Here is a 16,403-nt window from a genome sequence, read left to right as displayed (position 1 = left end):
AAGTCTTTCAGTAGCACCTCCTTAAGTCTGAATCTGTGTCATTGAAGCAAAAGCCATCTTGTTTCTTATGATAGAAATTACATACATAACTACCATTTTTAGTACAAACACAGAAAGAAAAAAACCCAAATTTAAGACATATTCAATTTGTATTCAACTAGAATTAAATTAATGTTGGTAATATCAATTTATTTATATTGCAGTTTAATTCTGAATTATAACCTAATCTGAATTTAAAATACACTCCTCACTTTATCTTTATCTAGACCACAGCAGCAGAAGGAATGAAATACTTCATAAATGTATGTAAGCAAAATAAACTGCAAGGCCACAAACATTTCAGAATGCCTACTCCCAAGAAAAATCTTTTCTTTAGTGATTCCCATCTCTAATGATTTCACCAAATATTTGTAAAGATTATTAATTGACTGCCACACATTCAAATAATTCATCAGACCTTCTATTCTACAAAGGCCCATAGAACTACAGTTAGATTTTTTTTTTCTTGTAATCAACCTCTAGATGAATTCCTGCTTGTTTTCTATTTACAACTTTCTCTTGCTGATAAATAATGTATCTTAGCCCGTCTTTCAAATGTCAAAATTTTGTCTTGCTCTTGCACTGGTAAGACCTTCTCAGTTGATAATCTTACTGTTGCTGCTTTCATCTCCAAGCCTTTTCATTCATGTCTTTGGCAGCCGTAATAAACTGGAGAATTAGATAGTGTGATTTTACTACTCAGTACCTTGTGTAGCCTTTTTAAACAAACCAAATACTATGATGTAAAAAAATGAACAAAAGGCAAAAAAATCCTCTTCTATTCAGAGAAAGTAAAAATTAAAATAGAAATGTGAGTCATTGATAAATAAAACCTTTGCTTTTGTTATCCTTTTACTACAGAAAAATACTAATATGTCACGTTAGGTGATCTGAGGGGTTTTTTTCCCCTCCTCTTTCATGGTCCTTCCTAAGAACTCCTCAATGACTATTTTTTATTTCTGGTTTGTGAACAAGGGTCAACAACATTTCCTTTTTGATAATTTTCCAATAGAAATCTTTCTATGTTCTCAAAAACAACTTCAGGCCATATTTAGAAAAAAAGAGAGAAGTCTGTTTAGCTCAAAATAGTCAAAGATTTGATTCATAGGAAAATTTGATAAGAAGATATTAAAATTGGGGGGAATAAAGAAATGTATCTACATCTATACACAATCACTTCCATCTGGACACTGTAGATAATATTTGGTGTTAGTTGTACATTAAATCCTGACTAGTTTTTTTACTGTCTATTTCCCTTTGCATTCACCAATGCTGATATTACCTGCCATTCTAAACTGAGAAAAAATCCACAGAAATGATAGTAATATATGGAACTGTACCATGCCAACCTAAAATAGCATTCAGAACGAACTTCAGTGACTGCAGTTATAATGATTGGATAGGTATTAATTAGAACATAGTAACCTTCTTCCTTAAGTGAAGGCAATTATCATCTGTTACAAAAGTTTTAAAACACTATTGAACAAACGAATAAAATTCAGATCATGTCTGAAGGCTTGGAGCCAAACTAATGTCTAAATGTCCTGTTGGAGGAACAAACAGTAATAAAGATGGGCAATGCTATCACTGCCTACAAACCAGAATTAGGTTTGCCAGAGTAATCTAAACCTCTGGGTGACAGAATTCAGAACAGGGAGGCTGAATTGAATCATATTAAAATTTTTATCAGGATGAATAAACTTTCATTTTTCTCATTTCTTACTGAACAGATAGAGGCAGAAAGAAAATATGTTGAAATTCTAATTGGCTACAGGTGAGAAGAGGTATAGTTGCATTTCAAGGTGTGTCGTTGCCACAGGATAGTTACACCTATACAAATATTTAGAGGAAAAAGACTTTGTTTCAAAAAATATGCATATACCAACTGCATTTATTGTCAAAGTGCTAATTCAACAGATACTCCAAGTCAACAAAGAAGCAAAAATCAAGAGACGCCTTTTGTTTCCCTTGCTGAGTGAGCAGCTAGGCAACTTGAGCAGAAGAGAGGACAGAGATATGAAGGAGCATGCTACAATTGTCAAAAGGTCATTTGCTTGAAAATCCAGCACATATTCCAAGTACAATGCAAAACAGAACAAAGCACCAAGGAAGAAAAATTATTAACACCCACATCACTGAGCTAAACCTTGAGTCCTGCATGGAAATAGATCTGCAATAGCAAAGAGGTAAACGTGATATGTTGAAGGACTGGTCTTTTACAATCCTATTACAAAATACAAGCAGGTATTTTTTCCTTGACAGGTAGATGACAGAATCTGAATCATAGCTATATTCGGACAGTCACCCTTATGAACGGGAGCATGCTCTAGAAGGTGCAGTAAGGGCTTGTGCCAACACAGCTAGAGTGCAAGTGGGAAGCTGGCAAACAAGAGAGAGGAAAATAATCAGGATCTCATTTTACTAGGCTTTTAAACATGTGGAAGAGAGCTCTTGTGTCTCACTGTAGTCAAAAGAAGCAATGAAGATCACCTTGGTTATGGTAGGAGTTTGATAACAAGAAATTTCATGGATCTCTTCGTGAGAATCAGTGATTTGAGAAACCTTAACACCACAGCTAGTATAATGTTACTCCTGCTGTGCACAGCTGATTAAGACTGACAGCACAGGCAGTTTATAGGGGTGCATGACTGACTATGAGTCTATTCACTCAGCTTCATATTCTAAGCAAGAAACCCATTTAAGATGCAGCATGGTAATCTAACGTTCTTTATACAGATATCACTTATGAAGCTATGTTTCACCTGGGAGCACGGTCTATTTAATGGTGATTTATCTACATGACAGAGGAGTGTTTGGCTTTCTAAGACATTCTAGATTCACAAATCTGGCTGAGTGGACACACCACAAATTACACTGCTTCGGGAGGAAGTGCATGTGGAGCAGAAGTCATAATATCCTTCTTTCCTGATCAAATCCACACCGATAAGGTGTAATCCATGAATAAGGAAAGAGTTTTATCTTCCAGAAATGGTGCAAGTTTTTTCTTCCCTATAGATTATTTCTTGGATGGCAATGTGCATATAAAACTATTAGGGTCTCTTGTTAAGAGACTTAAATATTAATCTTTATTTTATGATAACTGATGCAGGGTTGTCTACTCTCTGGATATAGCTGCAGTAGTTTTTTTATGTCTGCCTATGATCTGTTCTTCAACACACAGCAAACAGAAAAGAGATTAAAACCACCTGAGAAGCAGAGATTGTTTTGTTCAGAAAACAATACTTCTCTGAGAGGGCCTAATCCAGTATGTTACCACCTTTCAAACACAGTACAAGAGCTTTTTATTTTTTATTAAAAAAAAATAATCCTGTCATTTCTCAGCTGATATGAAAAGGGAAAGAGGATTAAAACAAAGCTAGGTGTGTGCATCCAACTATGATTATCCTGTGGAGGAAGGGGGAAGAACGAAGACTCTTTGAAGTCCCTTTGGTATCTCCTTACATGTGCTCAACTCACTCTTAAGAGCATTTAGATACGATAGGGATAAATGCAGCAGAAGCATAAAAAGCTTGGGTAAAATCACTTATCATGACAGTGGCACACGAAAATTGACCATGATTAGTTTTGAACGCACAAAATTTTGTCCAACATCTTTCAGAGGAGAAGAAACTCGAAGCATTAAAGGTACATAAGAGAAAAAGAAGATAATTAACATTATAAATGTGTTGATCTTTTCTGTGTCCTTTTTATTGAGTCCTGGAGTTCAGCACCACTTTCACTTCAGTTATTCAGGATGTCATTTATGTATGAGGATATAACTCCTTTGCCTACAAAATTAAGGCATAAAATTGTCATGTGAGCTAAAATTTTCAAATCATTTCAACTAACTGTATCTTGTATATACTTATACATTTTCCAAGTAAGTCCTTCCTCATCAGTAAAGAAACAAACAAAAAAACCCAGCCCAAAGTTAGTAAAGTGTAGTTAATATCCAGAAGGAGATGGCAGGTCAAAATGAACAAATACAACTGATTTAGACTGAAAATATCAGTATTATTACTAATTATTCTAAAGCTAAATGGAATATATTGACCACAGTTTTTTTCCTTCATCAGAAAAAACAATATAATCCCTGTCATATTCTCTCATTAAACTGGAGTAATGTTATCACTTCAGTTCATCTCAGATATGTTTGCCTTTTTTATGTGAGTATTTATTGAAGTAGCCAGAGTATATACACACATACTTATTCCTTGAACTTTTCCAGTTTGGTTTTTTATTTTTCTTTAAGAGGCAACTTGTAATGTCTTTGATAAAGTCAGAAGAAGCTATTATATAAAAAGCTCAGATACCCTGAGCAGTAATTCTCCTGCAGGTCTAAATATTTGACATTAAGATTAATAGACGTCATTTCCACCTAAGCACTCTAGAACAAGCAATTCATGAGCAGCTGAAATTGCCTTGTAAGCGAGCTCTTCATCATACTGATATGAAGTAGCACATGTTTCAGATTGTTGAAGCCATCCATACTTAGGTGGAGGCATTTATGTGGTAAAACTCAAGGCATCCAAAATTAGGGGTTTGAAATAGAAATACGATCTGCTTCTATTTGCTATAAAGCTTTGATGGGAAATTCAGACATCTCAGTAGTCTATACTTGTCCATCAACTACTCAGAGATCCCAGGATCCCAACCTAGATTAGATGTGTAATGTTGGATAGGGTGAACAATCAAGCCATGCACAAAGATGGGCAGTCCTAAGGCAGTTATTACCAACTTTTTTGAGCTTAGGACCATTCTGTAGGAAAATATGCAAAGTGAGTAAAAGACTAGGGGAAAAAAAAACCAGAGAGAAAGCAAAAAATAACGCAGTCATGTAAAAACACCCCCAAAAATGGTTTTAAGAAAGAAAAAAAAACCCAAAACACCAAAACAGTAAGAAGTCATCAAAGTGCACATTTAGCCACTGTAGAAATGTAGAATTTAATCCTGTAGAAAGCTTCCTTAGTCAATGCACTGAAGCTCAGCAAGGCGTGATGTAGCTTAATGTGAAGACTACTGATGAATCAGGCCTTAAAAATGGTTTTTAAAGCATTAGGAGAAAATGTAAAATCTTCTTATGAAATATGATGTTTGGATTTATAACTGAGTTTCCCCATGTAAGTTCTGAGAAATTTCCCTAAGTTAAATTAAACTCAGGGAGCTCAGCGTGCCTCATAAATCACTAGTCTGAACTAGGCATGCTGGCATGCTTCAAGTGATGCACATCTAAGTCAGGAAGCATGAAGATAAATTTGATGACATGAAATGAGCTTGTTAGACCTGGATAAAACTGTGAATAGGCACTTTTTATGCCTTGCCTTGACAACAAGTGAAGCTTGTTTTTGTAATATATGTGCAAGCTATATTGTAAAAGCCCCACTTGATCTGATCTGAGATTTTCATATTCATGAAAATTTTTCTGCACAAAAAAAATTAATTTGAATCTGATAATGCTCAAATAAGCATTAGGTCTTGGATATCTGCTTCAGTGATGTCAGTGCTAGTAGGCAGGAAGTAACTAGAGAACAACACCATGAATAAAGCCCCTTCAGCTGAAGAAGTTTGTTGTTGCAGTAAGAATGTGATCTTTTTGCTGGGTTGTACATGGAAGTGATGGAGTCAAGCCTTGTTTCAGCAGGGTCCTGGAGAAGCTGGCCTTGGTCTCAAAAGAAGGTGGTACTAGGTGATTTCCAGACATCCCTTCCAGAGATCTCAACCTGGGAATTTCTGTAAGGCTAAAGGAGTTAAATCTTAAGGCTGCAGCCATACATACCGCTTCTGATACAGCATTTCTGACCACACCACAAGCTGAATTGGTCCAATATTAGAAATATTTTAAAAGTTAATTTTAAACTGGAAACAGAGTTTATGGATTTATCTGGCTTGTACTGTCAGTATTGGATTTTCCTGTGATATATCATGAATCATTGCAGCAGTTCGTTCATACTGTGAACACAAGAAACATGGAAGAACAGCTTCTATTGGAAATATTGTGATTCACTAGCTTCAGTTGTAAGATACTTCATGAAGAACAATCAATTTTAAAACACAGTGAGAAAATGTAGAAGTTCTGTGAAGAAAAATCTGTAAGGATTTATAGGAAGAACTCTGAAAAAGTTCTGTTGTGTATAAAGTACAGCAAAAATGAGAAATACCTGTGAAGAAAAAGAATCGGTCAGCAATACATATTTTTGCAGTGTATAGACATGTTTTCCTGGGAAATTGCAAAATTCTCTTCTCCTTCCTCTTCGTAAGCAAGTACAACTGCTAAAATCAGAACTTGGTCTTTGCTGTAGGTGGGCATCTTCCTCCAGACCACAGTTTCATTACAGCTGTATGTAAAGACCTTTCTACTTCTGGACAAGAACAAAGAGCAAGGATGTTAACATTGTGAAAATACTCATATTCCAGGAAAATTTCAGAGGTGAAAGAAAGAGTACAGTGGTCTGTTATCTGAGAAGATAATTGAAAAATTGTCAATCATTACTGCACAAATGAGGAGAAAAATCAGTCTTCAGATAATGTCTTTGCTATGTATTTAAAAGACAGATTTCCTCAACTTGGTCAAAGTATGCTGGCTGAAGAGAATGACTTGAAAGGTTAAGAACACATTAAAAGCTTAGCACAATTTCAGATATTCCAGTGTTACTAGTATGATGGCCTAGTTTCCATTTATAACGACATTGGCTTGTCTTTGTTTTCATTTCTAGAGTGCTTCATTAAGTTTACAAATGTTTCATTAAGTTTTATTAAATGCATTAGGCTGAGTAAGAAGCTGCACTTTGCACACTGGGTGAAATGGACTCCATGGAAAAAAGCCTATTATCAAGAGTTATCAAGAATGATATATGAATGTTAATTTTGGCTTGAGGGAGGGTGATTTTTACTTGCTCTGTATTCAAGGGAAGGAATTAACATTTTGCCAAATAGATATTTTCCTGTAGTAAATATGTATTCTCCCTGTTAGCAAGTGGTTTGAATTGACTCCAGTATTGCAGAATTGCACCAGTACAGTCTGCAGATTGACCCGCTGGAGAGCACCTCTGCAGAGAGAGACCTGGGAGTCCTGGGTGATAATAAATTGAACATGAGCCAGCAATGTGCCCTTGTGGCCAAGAAGGCCAATGGCATCCTGGGATGCATCGAGAAGAGTGTGGGCAGCAGGTCAAGGGAAGTTCTGCTCTCCCTCTGGTCTGTCATATCTGGAGTTCTATGTCAAGTTCTGTGCTCCCCAGCTCAAGAGGGGCAGGGAACTGCTGGAGAGAGGCCAGTGCAGAACCACTAAGATGATCAGAGGACTGGAACATCTTTCATATAAGGAAAGGCTATGGGAACTGGGGCTGTTTAGTCTGGAGAAGAGGAGACTGAGGGGGAATTTTATTAATATTTACAAATATCTAAATAGTGGATGTCAGGAGGTTGGGACATCACTTTTTTCTATTGTATCTAGCAAGAGGACAAGGGGTAATGGGATGAAGCTGAAACACAAAAAGTCCCATTTAAACATAAAAAAACCCCTATTTCACTGTTGAGGTGAGGCAGCCCTGGTGCAGACTGCCCAGGGAGGGTGTGGAGTCTCCTTCCTTGGAGGTCTTCAAGATCTACCTGGACATGTTCTTATGCGACCTGATTGTGGTGACTCTGCTTCTGCAGGGGGCTTGGACTAGATGATCTCTAAAGGTCCTTCCCAACCCCTAGCATTCTATGATTCTATTCTATGACTCTATGACTCATATAGAAAGTTCCGATGTTTTGCAAACTCAGCAACTTTGTTGATATTTGATGCTTGATTTATGTTTTAAAGTCCAGGTCCTGGAAAGCTGTCATTACATGTGTCTTGGCACACACAGAAAGTTTCTGGTCCTCAAGCTTGTCTAGAAATAATTAGCAACATAATATGAATATTGACCTGGTCCAGACCAGGCTCAAGCTAAAAGAAAAAACTGAAGTTTACCAGGTTGACAAAGCCATCAAAGTTTCAGATATGTAATATTTCCCATTTCTGTGACAGATAAAAGTCTTCTCACTGTTCTTGCTCTGAGTGCAACTAATATCTGTGGCTGAAAATCCGTGGTGTGAAAAATCAAAACCAATGCACTAAAGAAGTCCAAATTCTCAAATTTACAGTGCAATATCATGCTTTTCAGACCTGATTTTGAGATTCAAATGCTTTTTGTTTCTGTTTATTACGTTAAGTATATGTAATTTATGCTAATATATCTTTCTAATTATTGATGTTTTTTTTTCTTGGAAATTCACAACTAATCAAAAACCTATTTCTATCCATGGGTGAATTTTAAATTTTGTGTTAAAAAAATTGTTAAATACGACAAAGTTCTTGTCTCTTTGAGAAGAAGATGCTGATCTTGGAGAAGAGTAAATTCTTCATTTAACATATCCAACATTTTAGTCTTAAATATGTTGTGCTAATTAAACAGAAACATTAATAGAATTACTGTATCAATGGAGCATCTAATCTACAGTACACAGAACTGTTTCATTTGTTAATGAAACTATATTATATTACTATTTTGAAAATAAACTGAAAGTGATGAATAAAGTGTGAGAAACAGCCCTGTGACACCCAAGTGAGAGAAGGAGGGGAAAGAGGTTCTCCAGGCATTGGAGCAAAGATTCCTCTGCAGCTATGGAAAGACAAGTAGGACAGATATTCATCCTCCAGTTAGTGCAGAGGGCCCCACACCAGAACAGGTTTACCCTGAAAGACTGCATGCAGTGGAAAGGACTCATGCTGAAGCAAGGGAAAAGCCAGAGGAGGAAAAAACTACAGAAAGGAACTGCTATAGGCTGACTGCAAACTGCTTGTTCCCAATTCCCATTCACTGCTCTGATAGAGAGGAGCTCTAAGAGCTGTAAATGCAGTGAAGTTGAGCCTGGGAAGAAAGGAGGGGTGGAGGGAGTGTAAGTTGTCATTTTAATTTGTCTTTGTTTTGTACTGTCCAACTCTGGTTTTGATTGCCAGCATATTATTAGCTTTCCCCAAAGATTTTTAGAAATCAGGAAATACATGATTTGACTTAAATACAGAGGATAAAGATCTGGAATTATTTGTGTTTATTAAGTCAAGATGTAATTCAGCAACAAGTCACTTTACAGAAAACTTAACCCTAGTCATGCAGTCGTAGAATCATTTAGGTTGGAAAATACCCATTCCTTAAATCTTACTGTCAAATCACACACAGCCTACAGATAGCACAGTCATGGCTGCTATTTATTGTAATGTATTACAGTTCAATGTAAAAGCATTTTAATGAGAAATGTGTGCCTAAGCAAAATATAAATTAGCTCCATAACCCATACAGAGCGTCCTAACAAGATATATGTTTCATCTTCCACATTGATAAAAGTTCAAAGTATCTAAGAGGCAGGACATGCCTGAGCCCTGTAGTTGAACTGTGTGGTGAAGCAATGGATTAACATTGTTTGTAACTATTATGGGGTGGGAAAGAAGTTATAAACCTGGAATAGCTGTATCTGTTTCCTTCCCTGATATCAGTGGGGCTACATTTTAAGCACTTATGTGATAACGTAGGTTTGTGTATCAAGACTGTAAAGCCCAACTGTAATGAAAAACATATTTCTATTTTGGTTTCTAGATTGTTATAAACTACAGTATCCATATGTTGAAAGGATGACCTCTGCAACCAGTAAAAAGTTTATGGTCTTTTCATTGTGGTTACAAATCTCATAAACATTTCTACAGCATGACAGATTGTTTGAACACAATGCACTATGGCTGTACACAGTCTACTTCCATCTAATATTTGAGAGTTACATAGTTTTCAAAATACATAAGATAGAAGATCTATTTTTCTGATACATAAAATACCTATAGCTTTCATATCCTCCATCTTACATCGTACAACTTATTATTAAGAAGTATTTCTCCAGGTAGTTGGCACTTGAGCTAAATGGAATATATTAAATGAGTACTTTTCAATCATTGCCATCCATGTGAACTTTTTTCTCAGTCATTCATTCTTAGATGAACTGATTTTTAACTCATAAAACCTGCAATGATCCTCATATGAAGACTATCAATACAGAAGAATGAGCCAGAGAAAGGAAAGTTTCCGTTAAGTTCTAAATAAACCTCAGGTCTGAAGGTGTGTAAGAGAGTAAGAATGTATTAGGTTCATGTCTAATTTGAATACTCTTGTTTTAAATCCTGCCATTTGAGCAGTCAATCATTTCATCATTGCTACTGAAGATAACTGTACACCATCATTTTCAGACTTCTACAGGGAGTAAATTCAAATTCAGAGTGAGAGTCTCTCTCTCATTTTCCTCTTCCTCTATAAATCACTAAGTACCATTTGAGCCTCCAAGTCTTGCTTGAAAGAATGAACATTAGTACAACTCATCAGCCTTAAATATGGTGACAGCTCTTATTAGCAGCACTGTTTATTTTGTTACCAGCTTTTCAGCTCTGCTGTCAAACAGAGGGTTTTGTCCAGATGGGGATAAAGAGCCGTGAGGGTACTTGCTCACTCCTACCCCTCCTGGAGGAACAGGGAGGGGGACCGGAGAAAAGGGAAAAACCTATGAAGGTTGAAATAAGAACAGTTTAATAGAACAACAACAAGAAGAAACAAGTTAAGGAAAAAAACAGCTATAACAATAAATGAGGAGATATACAAAAGGAATGGTGCGTGCTGCAGTTGCTCACCACTCGGGTGTTATGTCTTCCCAGGATCAATTTACTTTCTCTCAGTATTCTGTCTGATCTGTAGCTATCTCCATGCCTCCAATAGAGTATCTACCTTCTCCTATAGGCTGTCCAGGCAGTTGGGAGGCAACTACACTGGCAATAAGGCACTGTATTTTTAGCAAATCTAAACTAGACTTGGGTAAAATAGATTACTGTGTATATGCCACAGTAAAATAGTGTCCTCACATAAGAAACCAGTATTAAATTAATTTTGGTAGGTAAATAGAAATGTAAACACAAGCCAAGGGAATGATTTCTATTTCTGCTTAATATTTGAACTACAAATTATTTGTTTAAAACCATCGGATTTATAACAGGTTACTACCACCTACAGATAGAGGAGAGCTTATAGTAGGCTACAGATCATCTACCCCTGCTGCAAGGGAAGTTTTGGAAACATCTCACTAGTTTATCTCCTGCAGGGGACACAATACTTGGTTTTCATGTCAGTGTTAAGCCATAATTGATATCATATATTACTGCCCAAATCCTCTGTAAGCTCTTTATAAATATCATGATCCAATGTCAAAAAGTTCTTCATTTTCTGTGACCCTCTGTGGTTTCACTCTCTACAGAAATATTTCTTCTCATAAAGGTTTCTTTGGAATGCTCTCTACGAACCTACTCAATGTGAAAATTCTTTCAGTTGGAGATGCTATTCAGTAATTACTTACTGTTTCTTGAGTAAACTAAGTCTGGGAAAAAAGTGCCTGAAAAGCTATTAAAGAAAACACTTTTTTAACCATTCTTTTATGCATATTCCTCATTAAAAACTCTTGAGTCTCCCAGTTTTCAAATTTTGAGATTGATTTTAAATATCCAAAAAAACTATCAACATTAACTAAAGACATACTATAAATAACATTAGAAATATTACCCTGGGTAATAATATTACTGATTTATAAATTTCTGTAAGATACAAAAGTTTCTATATTAGAAATTTCTAAGAATTATTTTTTACACAGGACCACTCTTAGCACTTGGAATATGGTTCTGTCTTCTGTGTGTGGATGACAGCAGTTCATAACATTTTCAGATTTCATCCTGGAAAAAAGTCAGCTAGAATCATTGTGACACCTGTTGTTTCCAGTGTAGCTGTTTTTCCTGGCCTGAGATCCATCAAAAGACTTCATCCTCTGGGCTCCTCAGCTCAAGAGGGACAGGGAACTTCTGTAGAGAGTCCAGCACAGGGCCACCAGGGGACTGAAACATCTTTTATACGAGGAAAGGCTGTGGGAACTGGGGCTGTTTAGTCTGGAAAAGAGGAGACTGAAGGGAGGAATCTTATTATTATTTACAAACATCTAAATAGTGAGTCTCAGGAGGTTGGGACATCCCTTTTTTCTATTGTAGCTAGCAACAGGACAAGGGGTAATGGATTGAAGCTGAAGCACAAAAAGTTCCACTTAAATATAAGAAAAAACTATTTCACAGTGAGGGTGAGGGAGCCCTGGCACAGGCTGCCCAGAGGAGTTGTGGAGTCTCCTTCCTTGTGGGTCTTCAAGACCCACCTGGACATGTTCCTATGTGACCTGATCTAGGTGAACTTTCTTCTGAAGGAGGGTTGGACTAGATGATCTCTAAAGGTCCCTTCCAACCCCTACCATTCTATGATTCTATGATTCTATGATCCTAATTATAATATAGGGTAATTATTGTCCAAAGGAAAAGAACCAGTACCTGAATGAGACACCTCTGAAAGAGAAGAAGCAGAGATTATTGGGGAATTAAAAGGTTTCAGAAATTAAGCAGCACAACTTGCAACCATGAACATAATTTCTTGTAAGTCTTTACACTTACGTGATACAATATGGTTCATAAAATGAGAGAAGTCTTGGGGCATAAAGCATAACCTCTTGGCCAGGTCCAGAGGAGAGAAGAAAATGAAAGAGAGAGATGGGGGAGAGAAGGAGGAGGTAAACAATAAAAATAAGAGAATGATCTTTTAAAGTAAAACAGGGACGTATTAATTTGTTATTGTTATACTCGTTTTCATGAATACTGTGACAGATGGTTTAAAACAACATAAGTTTTTACATTTTGAAACTTCAAGCTTTTGTCATAACAGCACTGCACAATTAATGTAAATCTGAAAGAACTACTACTTACTCAAACTGCTTGGGTCATTATATTTAGGTTACTAAGGATGCAGAGTACTAGAGTTATAGGTCAATCATACTGACAAAAAGTAATCTGGACAAAGGATACTTACATGAGATTAATTACCCTCACATATAAGTACATCAAATTTATGATATAGAATGCATCTACAAAGAAAAGAAACCCCACTGGTTAAAAACTATTTCAACTGTAACTGAAAAGGCCCTCAAGAACATAACATTGGGTGAACGTATTGAAGATTAACATTTGTTGAGCTGGAAATCAATCTTGTATTATACATTAAAAAAAGACTTCATAATAATCAAGATGAAAAACTCAGCTAGCTTTTTTAATACTCAATACAGGGTTTTAGTTCACAGAATTTCTAAATCTTGACATTATTAAGTAGCTAGTGTTTGGCAACTAGTATTTTTTATCCTAATGGATAGGAGAAGAATTTTTCTATGTATTATTATATGGTTATAAGACTTTAAAAAACTTTCTTTCACTGGCAAATATAGAATGAAGTGGTAGACAGCAAATTCTATTAAGCTGTTGCAGTGAGCAGGAAACCGCCTGGGCACAGGCCACTCTCAGCATACAGGGAGATCTGTATCCCTGTAAAAATATGAAATCTTTGGTGGTAATAATTTAGCCATAGCTAACATTGTTGAAAGAGAGGAATAAGAGAGAAATGATGAGTTTATATATCTATCTGTGTGGCTGGAGCTCACTCGAATACTTTAAATTATTCTTATATCAATATTGTTTAGAACAAATTCAATGACTGTCTAAGCACAATTCTTTCAGCTGAGATATTTCACAGCAGCAGAGAATAGCACTAAACAAATTATATCATCCCTGTGATACTTTACACAAACCCAAAGTATCTCTAGAAGGAGTAAGAGATTATATCAAGTATAATTAAATAAATAATTTTTAATGAGTGATTTGTTACAATCTCTCCCATATTTATGCAAAGAATCTTATTAATCATAGTAAGAGTTTTTGTTTTCTTAAAAATATTTTTTACTTAGAACATTAACTGAAATGTTTTCACATATTTTGGTACCTTGGAAGGTACAAGACAGGTTTATTGTTCTGTCTTCTGGATTCAGTTATTGCTGTTATCTTGAGACATTACTAAATAACATGTGATGAAATACCCGCAATAGAACAGTAAACTTGCTGTATTTTAGAATAGGTACTTTAAATATATTGTTGTTACTCAAATCAGTTGAGGTCTAGTAAGGCTTTATTTAAATTAATTTTGGAAATTTCAGGTTTTTTCTATGTATGCTTTTTGAATGAAGGGAGAAAGAACTTTAAATATTTAACATTTGCAACATTTGATAGAAGAAAGTAATGTTGCTGGCTGTAAGCATCTCTTCTCATGGGGGGACCACATATCCTACCCTTCAGATACTTTATGATCTGGATTCTGATTCTATGATCTGCATTTTGTGGGAAAATTATGAAATTATCTTTCAGAAATGGATCACCATGAATCTTTGAGTTTTCTAACTACCATAAGTGGAACTCTAAATTTGATTAGTCAAAAGAAAGAAAGCATTTCTCACAGAACTAGAGCAATTAAATGGGCAATATACAAATATTTATCTTGAAAGTTAAAAGGAATGTTATAAAAAAAACCAAGAGCTTGAAAACATGTAAGTTGCTTGGCTTTTTGATGATGTGGTTTTGGGGTGGGTTTTTTTGGGAGTTTTTTTATGTTTTTACGTATGATTTCAGGGAGTTCTAGGAAATAATGCCATGTTCTTGTATACTCACTTTCCTCACTGTTTGCATAAGTTTCTACACTTCATATTTTCAGTCCTCAGGACTCCATCTTTTGTCCTAAGAAAAATGTTGATTAGCAGTATGATCAGGAAAAAGCACATTTTGTAATTCCTTGACAGCAAAAAAACCCCAAATCCAAACAAAACACTGAAGAAGAGCAATGCACCAAGCAGTATGAGAGTCTTATCCTGCAGTACTTCTGTTTTAATGTGTTTTTGCAATGAGAACTGGTAATTTAATTTGGGCTTTACTACAATTCTGCATCATTAACTTTCAAACACCTCTAGAGCTTTTCTGTTTCCCTGGCTTCATTTTTCAATCTTGAATTCGATTGCATTAGCCTTTAGCTCAGGTGCAGTATCTACCTCAGTCATACTCAGCTATTCTAATTTTCTTCCTCTACATAAATGTTCTATTTTTTCACCTATCTTCTTCCTGACATTTTTTTCTTTCTTGAATTTTGAAATAAAATCATCTGTACTAATCCTTTCCTTCACATTTGAAAAATAACTGTTAACAAAGGACTCTAGAAAGAACCTATTGAACAACTATGTGAATAACACAGATTGTTAACAGAGACCAGAAACACAATTTCATGATGGTTTCAATCCTTTTTACATTCTTCTTTGGGGAAAATATTAAACCTTAAAAGACTTTCAAAACCCCAAAATTTTAGAAATATGTAGTTTTTTTCTCAGAGATGTTTGGTTTTCATTTCATCTTCTCAATAAGTGGATTTAAGAGGACCTCATAAAACTTTCAGTGAGAAAGGTTGTCAAATAGACACAACTCCATGAGATATTTAGCTTTCAATCTAATGGAGCTTTCTACTAAAAAACTTTCTGACTGGCCTCAATGAATGATAGCAACTCTAACAGATCTCTCTTATATGGGAAAATTTAAGAGAGTGTATGTGTGATATGTACATTTACCTCATCAACTCCTTGTTCTTGTAGTAACAGAACCTTTCTTATTCCCTCACAAGGCTGTACATCATCATCTTAAAGGAAAGCTGGGTGTCAGTGCCAAACTGAAATCAATAAATAGTTGAAGTACCTGTAATGATGCCAGAGGAAATACTTCAATTAATCTTTCTGAATTAATATCTGCTTCATTTCCAGGAAGTCCAGAAGGATATGTAAAGGACCTGTTTTGCTCTATTAAAATACTATTAGAAAAATGTTACTTTTTGAATTTGGATTACAGACCTTCAGCAGGCAATATTTAGGAGGAATATCACTATGAACCAGTTTGATTCCAGGAAAAAAAGGGCAATCTCTCTTTATCCTCTTTTGCAACCAGGTAGAAAAGCAAAAGGAATATTTTGTCTGAATGGTACTACTGTCAAGAGCACACAAATTTGCTGCCCAATAAGCCTAAAAGTAATCACTGGCCTTGGCAACTACCGAGTTTTGATATTGCAGAAAGACTGCTCCAGCTGAGTTCTTCTTGAGGTCTGCAATGACCATCTAGCATCAAAATCAATTAGAGTCTGAATGTTGCTTGAAAGTGACATACACATCGAAGTTCATGACAGTGATTGCAGGAGTCTGGCTCCCATGAGCTCTATAATCATCTCAGGGATAAAGAGCAACTTATGCTCTCTTCTCCAAACACAGGGCACAGGTGCCTGCTACCTTTCTCTCCTGCGGTCTCTTACAATAGTCAAGCTATTATAATCTGATTGTATGTAACAGTGATGTAGCTTTCTAACTGCATTGCTGATACT

The sequence above is a fragment of the Colius striatus genome, chromosome 10 (assembly GCF_028858725.1).
Source record: "Colius striatus isolate bColStr4 chromosome 10, bColStr4.1.hap1, whole genome shotgun sequence".
In the NCBI taxonomy this organism is placed as follows: Eukaryota; Metazoa; Chordata; class Aves; order Coliiformes; family Coliidae; genus Colius; species Colius striatus.
The sequence above is the reverse complement of the archived record's forward strand: the minus strand, read 5'-3'. Positions refer to the sequence as shown.